The sequence below is a fragment of the Cervus canadensis genome, chromosome 4, assembly GCF_019320065.1.
Source record: "Cervus canadensis isolate Bull #8, Minnesota chromosome 4, ASM1932006v1, whole genome shotgun sequence".
In the NCBI taxonomy this organism is placed as follows: domain Eukaryota; kingdom Metazoa; phylum Chordata; class Mammalia; order Artiodactyla; family Cervidae; genus Cervus; species Cervus canadensis.
The window spans coordinates 74,686,708-74,707,176 of NC_057389.1; the positions used below are offsets into that span (position 1 = coordinate 74,686,708).

Consider the following 20,469-nt stretch of genomic DNA (forward strand, 5'->3'; position numbering starts at 1 on the left):
TGGACATGAATTTGAGCAAACTTCAGGAAAAGACAGGGAAGTCTGGCGTGTTGCAGTCCATGGAGTCACAAAGAGTTGGACAAGACTGAGTAAACAGCAATGTGATGGTTTTATTATGTCCCAAGGGTATATGAATTTTGATATTTAAACCAAAATGTACTTAGAGGTTTTGTGAGAGGGACGGCATCTTTATAGTTTACTTATCAACATTTTTCTGGGTAAGTATGGGTTTGAGATAGCTCTAAGTATGCTTTCTTACAAGATACTGGTGTAGTAAATGTCTCCCACTGAAACAGAGAAATGTGATCAACTTTTTTACTTAGACTTAGATCATGTGCTCCATTCAGAGTAGATTCTCACCCATATCTGTTAATGTTAGATTCCTATGTGAAAAACAGAGTCCCCAAATCACAATGGTTTTAAAAACGAAACATCATATAAGTTTGTTTCTTAAATATAAGTTTTGAGGCAGATGAGAGCTGATATGGCACTCCTGGTCTACAAAGTGAACACTGAGTTTCCTTTCAGCATTCCTTTTGGGCATCTCTGACAAAGCATGTTCATACTAATTGTGTAAATGTACAGCCAGAGCTCCAGCCATTAAATCTACATTCCAGGTAACAGGTTTGAGGAAAAGGAGAAACATTAAGAACAGTATGGGGCAACTTCTCTTTTATTTATTTATTTATTTTTCAACTTCTCTTTTAAAAAGTTTTCCAAAGGCTGCCACTCAATACTTTCACTTCCATCCTCTTTCAGCTTTGTTAGATGGCCATATATACCATCAAGATAGTGTTTATTCTGCGTGACCAACTGCCTAACTAAAAGATCAGATGTTCTATGTTAAAGGGAAAACACTATTTCTATCAGAGTACCTGCTAAGAGTTAAGGGGAGGAGTGGCCCCCGCAATGAAATGGATAATATATCAGGAAACAAGGAAATAAATACAAGGAGCAAATAGATTTCTAGTATACTGAAAATAAGACTAAGAAATATGAATGATAATAAAGAGACGAAATACTTGGTTCTACAGAGCAAGAATGGGGACAAAGAAATGGCAGAGAAGAGAAAAACAGGCTTTATATTAAGTTTTCAGGATCTGTATTATATGAATATTAGCAGATTTTTGTATCTGATGCCAATATATCCCTTAACTTGCCCATAAGTTACAGATTTCCCATTATAGTACTAAATCAAGTTAACATTTTCCATAAGAGCACAAACATGCTTATATTGCAGATGGAACTATATTCAATTATTAACTAACTTTTACAATACTTCACTTCTTTTCTAGTTGATGTATTTCCTGTTGATATGAAGATATCAGTTTGTTCCTTACTCAAGTTTGAGGATTTAATTTCTTAAAGTGAAAGTTAATTTTGTAAAAAGGAAGATGAAAAAAATAGATAAAAAGCAGCTGCGGTGATATAATAACTTTAGTGTCTAATTCTCAGTCATCTGTGAAAAATAGAAAATTTTCACTCTTACAATGAGATTAAGGAGGTAGGAGAATATATTGAGTTGTACCTCTCAAAATAGGAGATTGAAACACTGGCCTTAACTGTTTCTGTTCTAGAAAATTCTCCCATGAAAACATTTTTCTTTGGAAAGAAGAACAATTCATGGATTATACTTTTGATTTGTATCAAAAAGTTATCACTTTATCCCAGGTCATTCAGGTTTTCTCTCATAGTTTTGTGTTTATCCTTTAGTATCTTTGCAGGAGACTGGTTCCAGGACACCTATCCCCCCATCACAGATACCAAAATCCAAGGATGCTCAAGTTCCTCATGTAAAATGGCATACTATTTGTATATAACTTAGGCATGCCCCACCCAATGTATACTTTAAATCATCTCTGGATTTTTAATACTCTTAATACAATGGAAAAGCTCCGTAAATAGTTGCCAATGTGGCAAGTTCAAGTTGTGGAGCTTTCTTTAATTTTTAAAATATCTTCAGTCTGAAGTTGGTTGAATCTGAGGATGTAAAACCTGTTGATAACAGAGGCCAATTATATCAGATTTTCTTTTGTGGGAATTTTACAAAAGTGCTGGTCATTTTCTATAGCTGTAATTTTCAAATGGAGCAAATATGCCTTCCAGTAGACGTTGGATAAATCCTGGAGACATTTATGATTGTCAGAACTGAGGGTTGCTAATGGCACCCAGTGAGCAGAGGTTCACAATGCACCTGCCATTTCCCCCTTCCCTGCTATCAGTGAAGAATTATCCAACCGAAATGTCAGTAGTACAGGGTTGTAAAACCCTAGTTTATTTGGAAGAAAGAATATTCCCTATTGACACTAAAGATATATCTCCAAATATATATATATGTATATATATTTGATTTTTAAAAATAATACCTACTATGTTTAAATTTGCACAACCCTAAATCAAGGGTTGTACAAGATGAATTCCATGCAAGGAATAGAATACATGAATTTAGAAATCATGAATTTAGAAAGCTGTCTATGAATTTAGAAATTGTAAGAGAAAGATTACATAGGTGTACATCTGCCTATTTTAAGCGGTAAGCCCATACCATTTATTTGTCTAGAGGATTTTCTGTTCAGTCACTGAGTCGTGTCCAACTCTTTGTGACCCCATGGACTGCAGCACGCCAGGCTTCCCTATCACCATCTCTCAGAGCTTGCTCAAACTCATGTCAAACTCATTGAGTCGGTGATGCATTCCAACCAGCTCATCCTCTGTCATCCCCTTCTCCTTCTGCCTTCAATCTTTCCTAGCATCAGTGTCTTTTCCAATGAGTCAGCTCTTTGTATCCGGTGGTCAAAGTATTAGGGCTTCAGCTTCAGCATTAGTCCTTCCAATGAATATTCAGGATTGATTTTCTTGAGGACTGACTGGTTTGATCTCCTTGCAGTCCAAGGGACTCTCAAGAGTCTTCTCCAACACCAGTTTGAAAGCTTAAATTCTTCAGCCCTCAGCTTTCTTTATGGTCCAGCTCCCACATCTGTACATGACTACTGGAAAAACCGTATCTTTGACTAGATGAACCTATGTGGGCAAAGTAATGTCTCTGCTTTTTAATATGCCATCTAGGTTTGTCATAGCTTTTCTTCCAAGAAGCAAGCTTTAATTTCACGGCTGCAGTCACTACTGAATTTATTTATAATGTCAGAGAATTCTAGTGTATTAATCAGCAGTTTTCTTCCCTCCAGTGAGCCACACTACTGTTTCAAGTGCTGTTTCCCAGCACATTCTCTAACTGTACTGCATTAAGGCATTACATTCGTGGAAATGAAGTTTAAAGATTCTCAACGGAATCCCCTATAATTAATAGAAATAATATCAACAAGTAAAGTTCCATTTGGAGAGCCTGTGATTTAAGAAACCAGACTTCCCACCTTAACAAACATTTCTACAATTTACACAGGAATACAGTAAATATTCTTTGTGATACATGTTGCTTTGGTATTTAGTGCAATGACATACTCTCTACAGTTAGCAATGCATTTCCTTAAAATTTGTTCCTTGCCTCTTTTCCTATCTCAGAAAATGACATTACTATTCATCCAAGTCACCACACTGGAGAGAGTAGAGAAAAATCTCCCTCATTTCTTCATTTTCAACTTCAGTCATTTTGCAGTTCTGTCCATTCTACATCCTAAATTTTGTTTGAATCTCTTCCTCTTTTCTCAATCCCTTATGCTGTTTTTTTTTCAGTTCAATATCTCACTTTCAATTGAAATACCTCCGTAATGGACAGCAAACCCTACCTCTTATTTTAGGTCCGCTCTATTCCATTTCATTGTACATGCACCTGCAGAGCCATCCTTCTAAACTGCAGATATGACCAGGTCACCTTCCAGTTTAAAACACTGACGGGTCTCTTTCTGTTACTTACTTGCTAACATCCCCCCTTCTGGCTTTGTCTCCTGTTATTGCTACCCTTTCTGGAGGTAAGGATTTAATTACACTGATTTCTCACCATACCTTTATATGCTTTTGTGACTCTGTCCCTGTGTTGCTTGAGTAATTTTCCCTCTCTTATTGAATGCCAAGGAAGCTGACTTCAAAGTTTTCTACAATTCCCTCAGGCAGAGGTCATTGTCCTCTAATTTCTGCTCAAAAATCATTTGGTACTTCCTTTAATATCTTCACCTTTGTTTTCCAAGGGCCTTAAGCCATTCATGCACCTATGAACATTTCCAATAAATGTTTCTGTAATGGGACTGACAGTACTATGTAAAATTCAAGATGTTGCTTGGTGCTGGAACATCGTAGTCAAACTCTGTCTTTGTTGGCCAGGCTAAATAATGGAGGGATGATGAATTCACGGGGGGGGATGAAATAAAAATTTTACTATCAGCTCTTAAAAACTGTAACTTTCATTTTAGCTCTCTAAAATACTATTATGAGTAGTATAGAACTTTGTTCTATGTAAGAACAAGTATTATGTAGTATTATCTACTTGTTCAAGTAGAACAAGTATTACTCTCTTTTTAACCACAATTCTTATTGCTACTAATGAAAGAATATACAGTAGCTTTATTGCAGTTAATTGCAGAGGGTAGGAGTTCACAAGTTTTATGTTGGGTGAATGAACAAAGTAACACCATTTAACTTTTTGTGTTAAGACATTGAATGACCGTGAGTCCAGGGATGCTGGTAAATAGCCTATAATGCACAGCATAACCTCCTGACCCTCAAGAAATAATTGTACAGACTAGAATGTTAGTAATGCCAAGGATACTAAACATTGCACATATTTTATTAAAGATGAACCTGGAGGCTGTTGAAATGTATGGGGCTGTTTACATTCACACTAAATTGCCTCAAGCTTCTAAATTTTTATTGTATATACCATGAGGCCTTTTTAAAATTATACCCATCTCCAGTTTATCCAGAAGCACACTGGCTTCTGGGCCTCTATTAAAGTTAGAATTCCACTGACAATGCAGAATTGAAAGTGCAGAAATCATACATGCTGTCTGTACATTTTTCCTGAGGTGAAAGAGGGAATATTAGAATAGAATATATTAGACTTCAAAAGTGCCTTGAGAGTCAAATACTGAGACTATTTTTGGTTTAGTCATTATTGAAAGAATGACTGAATTCTAAATATAATATATTAGTGGTACTTTGATAGTACAGTTTATGTCTTTTTGAATTAAAGAGATATGTCATTGAATTGTATTTGTGAAGTATCATGGCAAATAGTGTTAGGGTACCTGGTACCTCTCTGATTAATTTCAAGTTTAATGGCAGTGAAGGCTGCTTGTCGTTCAGTTACTTGTTTCATTTACTAGGGATCATCTGTTTTCTGTTGGTAATATGGATGTATACATATGGATACTCATAGTTTCTAGTTCCCAATGGTGGCAAGATCGAAGTAAAGATAATAGGAAATTGACCTTTTCTCAGGTTCAGTGAAAAATATCCTAGATACCTGCCAATTAAAAAACTTGTAACATTCTTTTACTCCTCTAAAGATGAGCAGAAAAAATTTCATACGCTGCATATGCTGCATTTGCAAAAACTTTCCAGAAATACCATTTTAATGTAGTTGGTGGAAAACATTTTGCCCATCCTTGAGCTTACAGTATTCAATCCTGTGTGCCTAAAATGCAAAGCATTTTGGAAGACAAAAAATGACATTTAAATAGAATATATTTTATTTTGCCTTACTTTTGTTTTCTTCTGAGTACAATGTTCTAAAAAGGGAGATGGAGACTGGAGGTAGCCTCCGGGCAAGGGTAACGAGATGTTTTTTTCAAGTCTAGTTGCTTCAGCCTGCATGCCTGCATGTGCATGCTCAGTTGTGTCTGACTCTTTGTGACTCCATGGATTGTAGCCTGCCAGCCTCCTCTGTCCACGGAATTCTCCAGGAAAGAACACTGGAGTGGGTTGCCATTTCCTTCTCAAGGGTATCTTTCTGACCCAGGGACTGAATCCGCATCTCTTGCGTCTCCTAAAATGGCAGATGAGTTCTTTTCCACTGCACCACCTGGGAATCCCAGGAACTTCAGAGACCTTAGTAACTCAAGAGAATCTCTGATTTCCTGTTCAGACTATAAAATTGCTTTATTCAGCAGATTTTTAATGGCTAACCTCCCTGTCCTTGACTTCTAACCCTACCTGTGCTTAGGGAGAAAGACTAGTTAACTGATTATATGAGGTTAATAAAAATGCAACCCATAAAGTTCCACTTGCTGTTTCACAGACGGTATCCTATCATTTATTTAAAAGCCAGAAGAAAGAACTGCCATATCATAAAAATGAAAGCAGCATTTTATTGCTTGTCTGGAGAACTTAATTGTTGAAAAACATCAGCAGATATTAGAGGGGGAAGTATTGGTATCACTTGTTTCATGTAATAAATTAAAAACCTGAAATGAATGTGGTTTGACAGAATGTTTAAGCAAGGAGGAGGGAGCAGTGTTAGCATTTTAATTTTGTTTTGATTGAAGATACTTTCGTTCCACCATGAAAAAATCATGCCATTCCTCCAGCATGCCTCATTTCCAGGGAAACTCAGTGACATGTGCACGTGTTAACATTAGTTTCAGGAGACTTTAATGCACTTCCACAAAGGAGTTTTGCCAAAAGAAGGGATAAATACCACAGCCATTCATTTCACAGTGCTCTCCAATCTGGCTGCAACTGTTTCTCTAAGCAGCAAGTCAGTGAATAAAAAAAGGAAATTAAAAGGAGGGGAAGGAACAAAGGGATTTAGGAAGAAGAGGGGTTTTAAAACCTTCTTGGCTTTAAAGAAAACAATTCAAAATCATTAGCAGGAGTGATCCTGTTTAACCTAGGCTAAGGAAAACATTATGAAAGCAGAGAATTTTAAAAAACAAAATAAAACAATATAAACACGAAAACAACACTGTCCTCTGAACACCATTAGTGAAGATCAAGGGGAGCCAGGGTAAGTAAACATCCAGGTTTTATAGTTAAATTCCACCCGCCCCCCAAGTTCCTCAGATTAAGAAGTAAATATCCTCATTTAGTGTGCTTTTCTGTGTTCACAGAAAAAGACTAAGTGTACTGCTGACTGTTTTTTCTATATTGCTTCCTTAAGCATTTGTTTACACTTCTGTATTTTTTCACCATGCACTTTATTGCCCTAAAGTAATTACATATTAGAAAACATTCATAATACTTTGGTTGCAAAAATGGCCAATGTTGTTAATAAGAGCAGAAGGATGGTTATTTTGACTTTGGTTTTGTTTCCTGAGAAATCCACGACTGTGGCCTCATCCAGCTGTGGGAGATGGAGCACCAGATGATGGCAAATCTCCTGTGGATTTATCTCCCCCAAAGTGTATTTGTCCAATGATTCTCTTTGTGAAAAGGAAAGATGTCAATGTTGCAAAATCATTTTTACCTACGTTCTCATGTATTTTCTTCATCAACTCTGGGAGGTACATGTTAATGTCTTTTCCATTAAAAAAAAAGTGTTAGAATATAGTTGATTTGCAATATTGTGTTAGTTTTGTTGTACAACATGATTCAGTCATATGTTTATACTTTTTCAGATTCTTTATCTATATGGATTATTACAGAATATCGAGTAGAGTTCCCTGTGCTATAGTAGGTTCTTGTTGGTTGTCTATATCGTATATAGTATTGTAAGTAATTACATACTAGATATATAAGTATATAGTATTGTGTGTTTGTTAATCCCAACTTCCTGATTTATCCCTCCCCTCCACATTTCCCATCTGGTAGCCATAAATTTGTCTCCAATATCTGTAACTGCTCTGTCAATAACTTCATTTGTATCACTTTTTAAATTAGATTCCACATATGAGTTGGAGAAGGAAATAGCACCTCACTCCAGTATTCTTGCTTGAAGAATTCCATGGACAGAGGAGCCTGGTGGGCTACAGTCCTTGAGGTCACAAATAGTCAGACACGACTGAGTGACTAACCCACACACCACATATAAGTGATACTATGTGATATTTGTCTTTGCCTGTCTGACTTTCTTCACTTAATATGATAATCTCTAGGTCTATCAATGCTGCTGCAAATGGCATTATTTAAAAGAAATGAAATCATGCTATATGATTTTTTTTTTTTTGGACCTATGAGGAAATTCTGTCTCAAAATCTTTCTTGTCCTTATGAGCACTGCTATGTGGAACTTAATAATGATCCTCAGACTCCAAAACCATAACATCATACCAGGCACTGTGTTTAGAATTTGCAAGAATTTGCTAGTTGATCAATCCATGCACAGTTTAGCATTAGACAAGTTGGTGGCAATCTTGAGTAATCTAGTGATTCACTTGTGCCCCTAATGAGCAGAGGAAAAATATTTGTAGAAAGTATTCTTCAAGGTAATACTTCCACCTTCAACTGAAAGGATGAAATAAAAGTACTTTTTTTTTCACACAATTTACTCCTTTCCTAAGGAAGATTTTAATTATGATATATAATTGTGTCATTTATGTGGAAATAATAAAATTTTTTTCAAAAGGTTGACAAAAATATCCACAGTCTAAGGTAAGCTTTTAAGATATGTTTTTGAAAGTCTTTTATGGTATACATATATTGAAATAATTATAAATATCTCATTAATATCTTATAGTATTACCACATTATAGTAACTTCACTATTAGAAATAATATCTTTCAGAACACATAATTTCCATCATTATTAAAAACTATGTCGTAAAACTGATTCCCACTGAATTAAATTAATTGGCAAAATAATTGAAAAACACCCTTTTCAAACTGATAGGATTCTACATAGATAAACACCTGTGAAAAAAGAAAGCTACAGTTTAAGATAATAACAAAGTGTTTTCTGCTGTGTGGGTGCAAATATTCTATGGATAAGAAAACTTCTATATTTTTATTTATATTTAGTGCTAATTTTTTTAGAGAATTTCCCCATATTCAGTTGTCCAGTACTTATATAATATGGGATTCTGTGGTAGCTCATCTGGTAAAGAATCCACCTGCAATTCAGGAGACCCTGGTTCGATTTGTGGGTTCGATTTTCCTATCCCTGGAGGAGGGATAGGCTACCAAACTCCAGTTTTCTTGGGCTTCTCTGGTGGCTCAGCTGGTAAAGAATCTGCCTATGATGTGGAGACCAGGATTTGATCCCTGGGTTGGAAAGATCCCCTGGAGAAGGGAATGGCTACTCACTCCAGTCTTCTTGCCTGGAGAATTCGGTGGACAGGGGAGCCTGGCAGCCTACAGTCGATGGGGTTGCAAAGAGTCAGACACGACAGTGATTTTCACTAACACTATATATTATACATGAATTTTACAAAGTATGTCCTTATTTCAGAAGGTAGTGTTTGCATGGCTAGTTTACACACTAGATAAAGATTCTATTTTTCTATGTAAAAGAACATCTTAGCAAGTGGGCACTAATAATTTACTTATTAGTGATCGTTTGCTAAGATGTTGCCATGTCATGTAAACTTTTTAAGGTATTTCCTTATAATCCTTATATAGTTCTGTGCATTGTTCTTATGCAGTTGCTTTTGAATTAAAAAAACGAAGTAACAGAACATAATAATAGACAAAGCTAGACATGTGCTTGGGCCTATTCTGAATTTCAAAGCTTAACTCCTTAAGCTTGGAGTGGGGCCAATGAAGCAGTCTGTTTTGGACAACTTTCAATCATGGGTGTGTGACCATCGCAATTGCATAGGGCCCTGTCTTCAGAAGCATCCCACCCCAACCCCCGCAATGTGCCCACATACTGCCTTAAGCTTGGGGTTTACTGCTTTGCAGTCATTGTCTTGTGATTTTTATCTTTGAATTTTTGTTGCATAAGTAAAGTCTGATAGGATAATAGAGTGTGTTCTGGGGCTTGAAGCTTTCCCTCAGATGTGGTTCTACATTCACCACCCACCAGGATGAGCTCCAGACTACCCTCTTCCCCCCACATGCCCCAAGATCATCGCTGCCCTTTGGCTTGGTGGAGGCCAAGACACTGGCAGCTATGTGATGTGCTCTGATTTGCAGGGTAAAGCTTGTGGGAGTCTGCGTTCAACCTGTCTCAGAAGAGCATGACATTATATAGCACACAAAATAAAGAAAGACTGGGGAGGAGAGGACAGATCTTTTTTTCTTGCTTTTTGCACAAGGGACATTCAGTCTATTTTTCACTGGACTCTGCATATTTTGGAACTAGATTTAGTAATTTTGAAATAATATTATTGAATGTCATGTCTGATACACTAGCTCAGATGAGAAGGGAAATTCTGAGGTGCATGATATTTTAGGGTATCAGGTACTTATTTTAGAAAATGACATCTGGCCCTAAAGGCTTAAATATCACCTCTCTAAACTGTTGCTTTGTCAGGCACATACGTACTTACTAAATATCCTCAATAAGTCCAGCATTACCTAGTTTGTTCTGCTAGTATGTCCTGTTCATGGAATTACAGATTTCTTAGTCAGTATCTGCACTGCTCTGGGATATGAAAAACAGGGTAGCTATCAGAGAATCACACTTATATTTTAGAAAATGTCATAGATAATTCATAAGAAATTAGTTGTGCCAACGTAAAACGTGATGCTGGAATTAGCAGTATGATTTTCTTCATATCAGAATAAACATTTTCAAGGTAATTTTCTCAGTACTCATAGTTTGTGAAGCATGAAATAAAATGTTACGCCAAACTAGCTAGATGTTTAATGGAATGTAAAGATGACAATGAAGTACATCCATAACTGGCTTTTCCTAGTTTAATTGTTTTAGAACAAGTTATATGTGTATCTGTGTAATAACTAAAACAATTCAACTTTTTATAACTTGGACCCAATACATGGGCAGAATATAAAGCATACTACATGAGTGAGGGGAAATAGCACATAATGTTTTTAAAAGTCCACCCAAGTCTTTTTATGTGTGTACTGAGAATGCATCACCTACATTCTCTTTCACACAGGTAACATTCATTGCTTACCTATCTTTTGAGAAAAAGATTGCCTCAGAATTCTTATCATTAAAAGGTTTTTGAAACTTTTTTTTTTTTGCACATCTTCAAAAAAACCCCCACAAAACTCTGTCCAACTTCTTTTGCTATAGTGGCTTGTTTATTTTTGTTAATTCTTTCTGAAAGAGAGTTATTTAATCTCATTCAAAATTCTCACTTGCATCAGACTTTGTTACTGTAGGCATATTGTGATTGACAACTCTGGTATCATCCAGAGGGGACTCGGGTGTTACATCTTCAGACTATGGGACAAGATGAAGGGGGCACACAGCTTTCCCTTAAGCCTTCTCCTAACTATGCTTAGCCTTCTATACATCACGGAATGTTGAAGCCAATTACATTTTTATAAATGCCTGGATGAAAAAGAACCTGCATGTGTACAACACCCACTACTAGTTTTAGGCTCAACTGGACAGTCACTCTCACATGACCCTAATAGGCCACACTTGACAATGGTTCCCTTAGAAGGATATAATGCAACAAACAAAGTGAATCAGTTGGGCACAGTCAGGTGATTCTTTAACATGACAGTTCCCACACGTGTCTGAGGCTAAAGTCTTTCTCCAGCACTGTGAAATGACAGCTCAGGTATAAATATGAGATCATGGATAAGGATATGACCTACTCTAACATTTCCCGTGTCCCAAGTAGGAATCAGTATCTTTTATAATAGCCCATAAGCAAAAAATATCACCAGTTACAAAAATGTACCTCACTCAAGAAATTCTACAAGGTATTTATAGTCATCCACAGTCCCCCCAGACCAGATTCAGTTTGCAAATCAGGGCTTATTTTTATGATAAGCAACGTAGCCTGATAACACAGCTGACCTTCTACCAGTATTAGGTTTCCACGGTAACTAAGCTAGAAAGTTAACTCAAGGTCATAGTTCTTTTCATAAAGAAGGAGGAAATATTTTTGCCATCCCTCCATTCATATTAGAAAACACAAATATTAGGAATTTGAATTACCAAACAGGTCTTATTCTCTGACTTACAATGCAATAAAATTCAAAATGACAGCTATAGTGTAACTCAGAAAACTGAAAAAAGAGTAATAAAATGTTCTCAAGGAAAGTAGATAAGAAAAACTCATAAAGATAAAAACAAAATTAACAAAAATTATCAAACTATAAAAAATGAAGATTTGATTAAAGACAATTTGTTTTATTTTGAAAAGAATGTCAAAATAATTCTTTTTGCCAAATATCTAAATTTGTTAGGGCTGGTGTTAACAAAAATACTAGACTGGGTGGCCTAAACAACAAATATTTATTTCTCACAACTGGAGGCCAGGAAGTCCAAGATCAAGGCACCTGCAGGTTCAGAGTGTGGTGACAGCCCAATTCCTGGTTACTACTTCTCCCTCTACATCTTAAATGACGGAATGGATGAGAGCTCTTTGTCATCTTCTCTTTAAGAGTACTAATCCCATTCGTGAGGGTTCTGCCCTCATTACTTAGTCATCTCCAAAAGGCCACACTTCCGAATGACATCAGATTGAGGATTAGGTTTCAATGTATGAATTTTGGATGGACACAACTACTCAGTCTATCATGCCATTGAAGATGAGGAAGAAAAAAATAAATGAGGAACATTAGGAATCAGAAGGGAAAGCATTTAAAGGGTTTCTATGTTTCAGTGTAGGTAGAACAGTTAATTTTATAAAAAAAACAATAACAAGAGAAGAAAACAAAAAGCAGTCAAGACTTTCCCATATTATAGGCATAATAATAAAAAAAATTTTATGAACCACTTCTATCACTAACATTGTTTTAACATTTTACTAGAGACACTAAACAAATGAAAAAAGACAAAAATAAAAACCACAAAATGTCTAAATTTGAAAAAAAATGAAACAGTATTTATAGATGATATGCTTACTTATCTTGATAATCCAAGAGAATTGGTGAAAACCTATTAGCTTCATACCACCCTTATGTCAGAAAGTGAAGAGGAACTAAAAAGCCTCTTGATGAAAGTGAAAGAGGAGAGTGAAAAAGTTGGCTTAAAGCTTAACATTCAGAAAACTAAGATCATGGCATCTGGTCCCATCACCTCATGGGAAATAGATGGGGGGACTGTGGAAATAGTGTCAGACTTTATTTTTTTGGGTTCCAAAATCACTGCAGATGGTGACTGCAGCCATGAAATTAAAAGACGTTTACTCCTTGAAAGGAAAAGCTATGACCAACCTAGATAGCACATTAAAAAGCAGAGACATTACTTTGCCAACAAAGGTCCATCTGGTCAAGGCTATGGTTTTTCCAGTTGTCATGTATGGATGTGAGAGTTGGACTGTGAAGAAAGCTGAGTGCCGAAAAATTGATGCTTTTGAACTGTGGTGTTGGAGAAGACTCTTGAGAGTCCCTTGGACTGCAAGGAGATCCAACCAGTCCATCCTAAAGGAGATCAGTCCTGGGTGTTCATTGGAAGGGACTGATGCTGAAGCTGAAACTCCAATACTTTGGCCACTTGATGCGAAGAGTTGACTCATTGGAAAAGACCCTGATGCTGGGAGGGATTGGGGGCAGGAGGAGAAGGGGACAACAGAGGATGAGATGGCTGGATGGCATCTCCGACTCATAGGGCATGAGTTTGAGTAGACTCTGGGAGTTGGTGATGGACAGGGAGGGTTGGCGTGCTGCGATTCATGGGGTCACAAAGAGTCGGACACGACTGAGCGACTGAACTGAACTGACTGAACTGATTAGCTTCCCTGGTGGCTCAGCTGGTAAAGAATCCACCTGTAATGTGGGAGACCTGGGTTCCATCCCTGGGTGAGAAGATCTCCTGGAGAAAGGAACTGCTACCCACTCCAGTATTCTGGCCTGGAGAATTCCATGGACTGTATAGTCCATGGGGTTGTAAAGAGTTGGAAATGACTGAGCAACTTTCACTTCACTTCACTTCACGTATTAGTACCAATAAGAGAAAGTAATTAAATTAACTAGGTATAAGGATATTTAAATATTCAACATGGTCTTCTATACCAGTAATTAACACAAAATATGATTCAAGATATTTTATCAAAATAGAAACAACAGCTATATACTATCTAGGAATAAATTTAACAAAAAATGTTAAAGATGCCTATGAAGAAAATAGTACTGAGCAATCTAAAATGGAAGTCTAAATAGTTGTGATGATCCAATAAGTTTCTCATATTAATACTTTAATATTGTAATAAAGATGTCAATTCTGCCCCAATTATATTATAAATCCCATGCTGCCCCATAGAATTTTAAAATTTTGCTAAAAGACAGACATCTGAATCTGAATGTATACTGGAGATGACTAGCGTCCAGAAGTACATCATGTATGTATGTGAATTGTTTAATGATAACAATAGCATACCAAAATACAATAAGATTTAGATAATTCAGTAACCATAGTTAAAATAGTTGGCAACCCATTTGGAAAATATGAAGTTAGATTCATAAGTAATACTACAACAAACAAGTTAGGTAGATTCAACCAGGATGGAGAAACTTTTTCTATAAAGGATCAGATAGCAAATACGTCAGTCTATGTGGATCCTACTCTTTGTTACAAATAGTCATCTCTATAGTGATAGTGCCAAATGGCATGGGGATAGTGAATTTGGCTTCAGGTTGTAGTGTTGACCATGATTTAGTCTCACCAGAGCCAGAATGGCCATACTTGGAAATTAGTTAGAGCATCTACTTCATTAGGGGCTTCCCTGCTGACTCAGCAGTAAAGAATCTGCCTGCAATGCAGGAGATATGAGTTCAATCCCTGGGTCCAGAAGATCCCTCGGAGAAGGAAATGGCAAGGAAATTTCCCTTGGAGGATTCCATGAGCAGAGGAGCCTAGCAGGCTACAGTCCATGGAGTTGTGACTTAGTGACTAAACCACCACTATCTATTTCATAGCTTGATATAATGATTAAATAATATGTGAAAGTATTTAGCTCTGTGTTTAGATATAAGAGAAATCTAAGTTTTTATCCTCACATTTTCCATGCTTGGCCTAATATCTACCTTAGAAGAGGTACTTCATACATTTTTATTTGACTTTATCTCGCTGCTATTAGTTTAACAGTTTTGGGGAAATAAGACAGATTTTATTGAAATGACTTTGATCTCTTCATAGTTGCTACTTCTTAAAATTAAGCAGACTCATGAAACATGACACATTTTCCCACAGTTTAAAATATTTTAAATTATATATATGTGTATGCAATATATATTTATATACAAATGCTTATTTATTTTAAAATTTATGTATTTATATTTAATAAATATAAAGGAAAGAATCATAAAAATTACAACAAGGTTCACATAGATATAGAATCATGACACACTTCTGTTTGGACAAAATTTTTGTAATATTTTCAATTTTTTCTTAGCATTATTTGCTGTCATTGACATTTTAAAATCTTGTTGTCCTTGCTGTGTAGAAATGTTCTCAGTCACTTAAGATGCTACTTACATAAAGTAACTTGACATTTAATGACTCAAAGACTAAAAATTTTAAAAAGAATGAAGCAATTAACCCACCAATCTGAAGAATGGATCAGAAAACATTTCCATGAGCACTTCAGCTTATTGATTATACAAGATTTTGGTATATGTTATTTATATTTCATATTTCAATGCTGAGTAAATTTATTTAACTTGTGTAATTGTGATGGTGTATTATATGTTTCCATATTTGAAGCAAACATAAAAAAAAAAGAGAATGTTGAGGTTTAAAAATGTTTGTATTTTAAGACCTGTAATAAGGAAAATTAATGAAAATTTTTAATTGGGAAATTATACACAAAATGTTATTTGGGGCTTTTCTTTAGTGGGAGGAAATACTTGAGTCTGAGATTAACAGATTGAATTCATATCTAATACCATACAGTGAAAGGCCTGGATATTGGCAATACATCTTCAAAACTCAGTTAGACTTAAATGTATCCCTTAATACCAAATCTTAGAATCTAATCGAGGACTTAGACATGTACTAGTTACTGAATAGAAGATTTTATTCTCTACTTTAAATGTATGATCACTTAGGGCTCAGAGGCAGTATCTGCTTCCATGAAAACCTTGGTGGAACAAGGAAAGTTTCATAAATAATGTTTGCTGTTATTGTAAATAGGTAGAAAATGAATGAAACCCTATCCCAATGAAGTAAGAAAGAATGAGTTATTTTTCTCTCTTCAGTTTGCCACTAAGAAAGCATCTGCAACTGGAATTATTAGTTATTGCTTTCAGCCGATGGCTTTGACATTGCTTTTCTGTAAATGTCTGCCATATGCTTTCCCTCTTCCCTTGCATTGTACCTTCTACATTTCCTCCAGCCACTCTTCTCATCACAATTCTTCAGTTGTTCCTAATACATTTAAGGTAAAAATCTAAATATTTTCACATAGAATAAAAAGACATTTTTGGCCCCTGCTAGCCTCATATTTTCTCCCTCCACTTCTATGCTATACAATATTAAAGGTACCACACTCTCGCCTGCTTCTGCACCTTTGCCCATGCAGTTCTCTCTATTTGCAGTACTTGCATTTCATAATAAATAGCAATGTATCACTTTTGCAAACTCCAACCCATCCATCAAGTCTCAGTTCAAATGCCTTTTTCTGTAGGATTCTGCTCCCATGCTCCCATTTGTTATTTTAAATATATTTTATGGCACAAGTCTTCTTTTACTGCGACTATTACCATCTGGTACTAATCTCTTTGGGGGCAGGAGATTACATTTTTGAATCTCTGATTCCTAGAGCATATTTGATATACAATGGATGGTGAATACATATTTTAGAATGAATAATAGATTGTTTTACCAGTTTCAATAAGCTGTAATAAATAATGATGTAGCCTGCTAAGGAGTTCTATATCACAGAGCTATGAAAATACAATTGATACATTGACTTTTGTCTTGGTCCCAAGTACATGAATTATGTTCCTATATATTTGTAGAAAGTCACCTTTGTGTATTTTGCATACTTTTGATAGTAAAACTGAACGTTTAATTATTGTAGAACCTTTGCTAATACATTAGTAATTGTTTGAATGCCAATTTCCTCTAAATAAGCAAAAGAAAAACATATATAAAGGAAATTTATATTTCTAGGTAATACAAAAATGACACAGGCAGATACAAGCCATGCTGTACTGAGTACAGGTTAGGCCAGTTCAGTTCACCCTCCTCCACTCCTCTGTACTGATACAGTCTCGCATCATCTTAAACAACTACATGACAAAAGCTTGTCTTCTATGACTTCTCTTTCATAAAACATCTTTAATGATGAGCCAGATTAAGTCCTCAACACACATTTGCTAATTATGTTGGGTGACTTCTTTAGTTTTAAGCTTAGAGTTGAGTGAGAGCATTATTATTTCATTTTGATTATTTAAATTATTTCATTGTGGGACTGTATCTTGGTAGTTGAGAGTAAAAATGAAAATAATTCTAATTCATCCAATAGAATGGTAATGATTAAGGGTCTCTCACAGAAGGACTAAAAGATTTATGCTGTTGTCTATATGTATGTCTGTGTATTGGAGAAAACATCTTGAACTTGGGCCTCACCTACCCTTAAATGAAAAGGTTTAAAACAGGGGGTTCTCAGATGAATTTGAGGGATTAAAAATACACTTAAAACCATCACTCTGTGTCTCTGAGATTTATAATAATTTGCTATTCAATTATGGCAGAAGATTTATTTTAATACCTTTTGGGATCTATGATAATAAATTATTGCAAGAATATTCTCTATTACATCATAATGTAAAGAGAAGACCATCCTTGCTCGACATTAGTGGTGCTAAGCCTATTTGATATCAGGAGGGCAGGGTGAAAGTTATGGCTAGGTTTCATTTTCCAGTGTTTTTGGAAAAATTTATTCATTAATTACAAATGTGGATATAAGTTATTTTAAGGTGCTAATTTGAAAGTACCATAGATTCTAAAGAAAGGCTAGTTCTTGGGCAGTTGTGGTACATCATGAAAAAGGGTGTCTTTTGGCAGTTTTATAATATATTTAGACTATATAAATTGCAATGAAACATTACATTAGGCAAAATGTTTTGAAAATACTGTTTGATTATTGAAAATGAAGGCTCTACCTTAATAGGTCTGATTTCTTCATTAACTCTTTTTTGAGGGTGATGCATGTTGAAAAGTTTATTGTCTTAAAATTTATGAACTATTTTGAGAACTTGGTACAAGTGGACAAATTTATCCTAAGTTTTAAAAACTGTCAGAGGTAAAGGAAGATCTTTTAATTGAAATATAAACATGCTGCTACTAAATTTTGATGACTATTATCAAATATTGTTTTTATATATAAAATTTAAATGGAATATATGTTCAAAATATGATTATACTTTTAAAGTAAAATCCTTAATAATTCAAAGAACTTTAAATTGCATACTACTATCAAATTATTTCTTCATTTTAAATAATTTTTATATGCTTTATTAAATTATAGTTGCTATTTAAACTGATATTTTGTCTTTTGTTTTCCTTTTTCTGACAGCTCCTTCAGGTTGGAAGGAACACCTTTATTTGGAGGCATGTCAGTTCATTTTTCGCACTTCAGATTCATCATTATGACTTCTTGAGGCCAGATCTAATTTTGGAATAACCAGAAAACTGTCCATCTTGGAGCAGCAAACCCCTCAACTTGGAGCACAAATGATCACTAATATGGTCTGCTTAAAACTATCTGCCTCTAGTCTGACAGCCATGAGCAGAGCCCTGGGGGCAAAAAAAAAGCCACAGCCTTAAATGTCTTCACTCAGAAATTACCAAGAAGATTAAAAAAAAGAAGAAAAGAAATGAAAAAGCAAGCCTACAAAAAACCAAAAAGCAAACAAACAAAATTCATCTCACTTTATCATTGAAATTATCCCCAGATGTGAACCTCCCAAAATTTATATTTAGTAATTAAGCCAGTAAATTATACATTGATGTATCATTTGGGAAGGTGAAAGTATAGAAATAGGTGTCTATAGCTAGAACTACTCAGCATTTCAAAATATGTAAACAAAACAAAAACAAAAACATACAACAAGAACTGAACAGAGGAATATTGCCTCAATGAACAGTATAAGGACAGAATGTTTCTGTTTGCAAAGAGAGAGGACATCTGTCATCTTGTGTACACCTTCAAAGCCATAATGGTGTCAGAGTATTGTTGTCAACTGCTTGAGAAGTTTCTGCATTCAGTCCTTCACTCCATACTGGTTGAGAGAGGGGAGGTCAGTTCTTACTGATTACTTCTCAATGCACTTCTACTATTTGCACTGTCACTTCCATTCAGGGTAATGATGTGTGCTGTTATTTGCACAGATGGTCCCATGAATTTTGAGACCACAACAGTTCCTTGCGGAGTCCAAATAGGAAACATGTAAGAATTCTCCAGGCATTGATTTCTTTCTTCTATAAAAAAAAATCAGTTATAAAAAAATGGACTTGTCTCAGATTAAAGAACAACTACAGAATAATAATGAAAAAGCATCAGGGTGGTCGAATGAATGAAAAGGGATCAAAAATTGTTTTTTTTTTTTTTTTTAGTGAGGATCATTTTCTATCATTAACAGCAAAGACGTCAAATACAGTGAACTGTACACTAAAACATTTGTGTTGAACATCTATTTGTTCTCTTACTTAACAAAATCATTTGTAATTTGTATTTGACATATAAGAGATTTTTATAGCCATTTATCTATGCCTCATGGGGAAATGTACTAGACAAACAGCATTTTCAGTTTATTTTTCTAAATAAATGTGTTGTTTGTATTATTCGTAGTTGCTCATTTGATTTGTTTTTCATTACCTGGAAGATAAGTTTTCTTTGGTTATAGGCAAGCTTTTGTCATACAAATTCAGAACTTACGGAATACTAAAATTTCAAATATTTTGTGGTATAAAATTGTGTTTTCTATTCCCTAAACTCTGAAGAAGAATTGATACATTTTTCATCAGAACTTTCTTGTCAAGGGTTATTTTTAATATTCTAGTTATGCTATCTGAAGTTAGTTTTAAAATACTGAGAACATTGCTGGAAAAGAAAAAAAAAATATTTTATCAATAAGGATGTCCTCTACATTGTCTTCTTGAAATTCTGCTCTAAAAGAAGATTATTTATATATAGGCCATTAATCATATCTAATGAGTCCTCAGCCCTAATCAGAGGTCTGCTGAGAGCTTCCATCATTGTATGTAAAAATGACTAGGCAATTATACTGGAGCAAAAACAGTGTTTCACCAACAAGGGCTTATTGAGTGCCCACAAAGTTCTCATCCTTACTTGCAACTCATCAGCTGGAGCCTGTATTTATGATCATTGCTATCACCACTAAGTAGTCTGCAGCTCCCACAAATTATTCTCTTTTTTTAATTGGAATATAATTGATAAAATTATGTTAATTTCAGGTGTATAACATAATGATTTGATATCTGTGTATATTGCAAAATAATTACTGAAATGTCTAGGTAACATCTGTCAGCACACATAGTTACATACTTTATTTCTTGTGATGGGAACTTGCAAGACCCTTCTCCT

At 35.2% G+C, this 20,469-nt stretch overlaps 1 protein-coding gene across 2 annotated transcripts in view; it reads left to right on the plus strand.

Annotated features, from left to right (window-relative positions):
• The window catches only part of PRR16 (proline rich 16), a 277,920-nt gene extending 258,240 nt beyond the window's left edge, over positions 1–19,680 (plus strand). For both annotated transcript variants that reach the window (XR_006269039.1, XM_043465873.1), the window contains exon 3: positions 18,439–19,680. The gene's annotated coding sequence lies outside the window, so the exon portion shown is untranslated. The remainder of the gene's footprint in view (positions 1–18,438) is intronic.
• Positions 19,681–20,469: the final 789 nt, after the last annotated feature.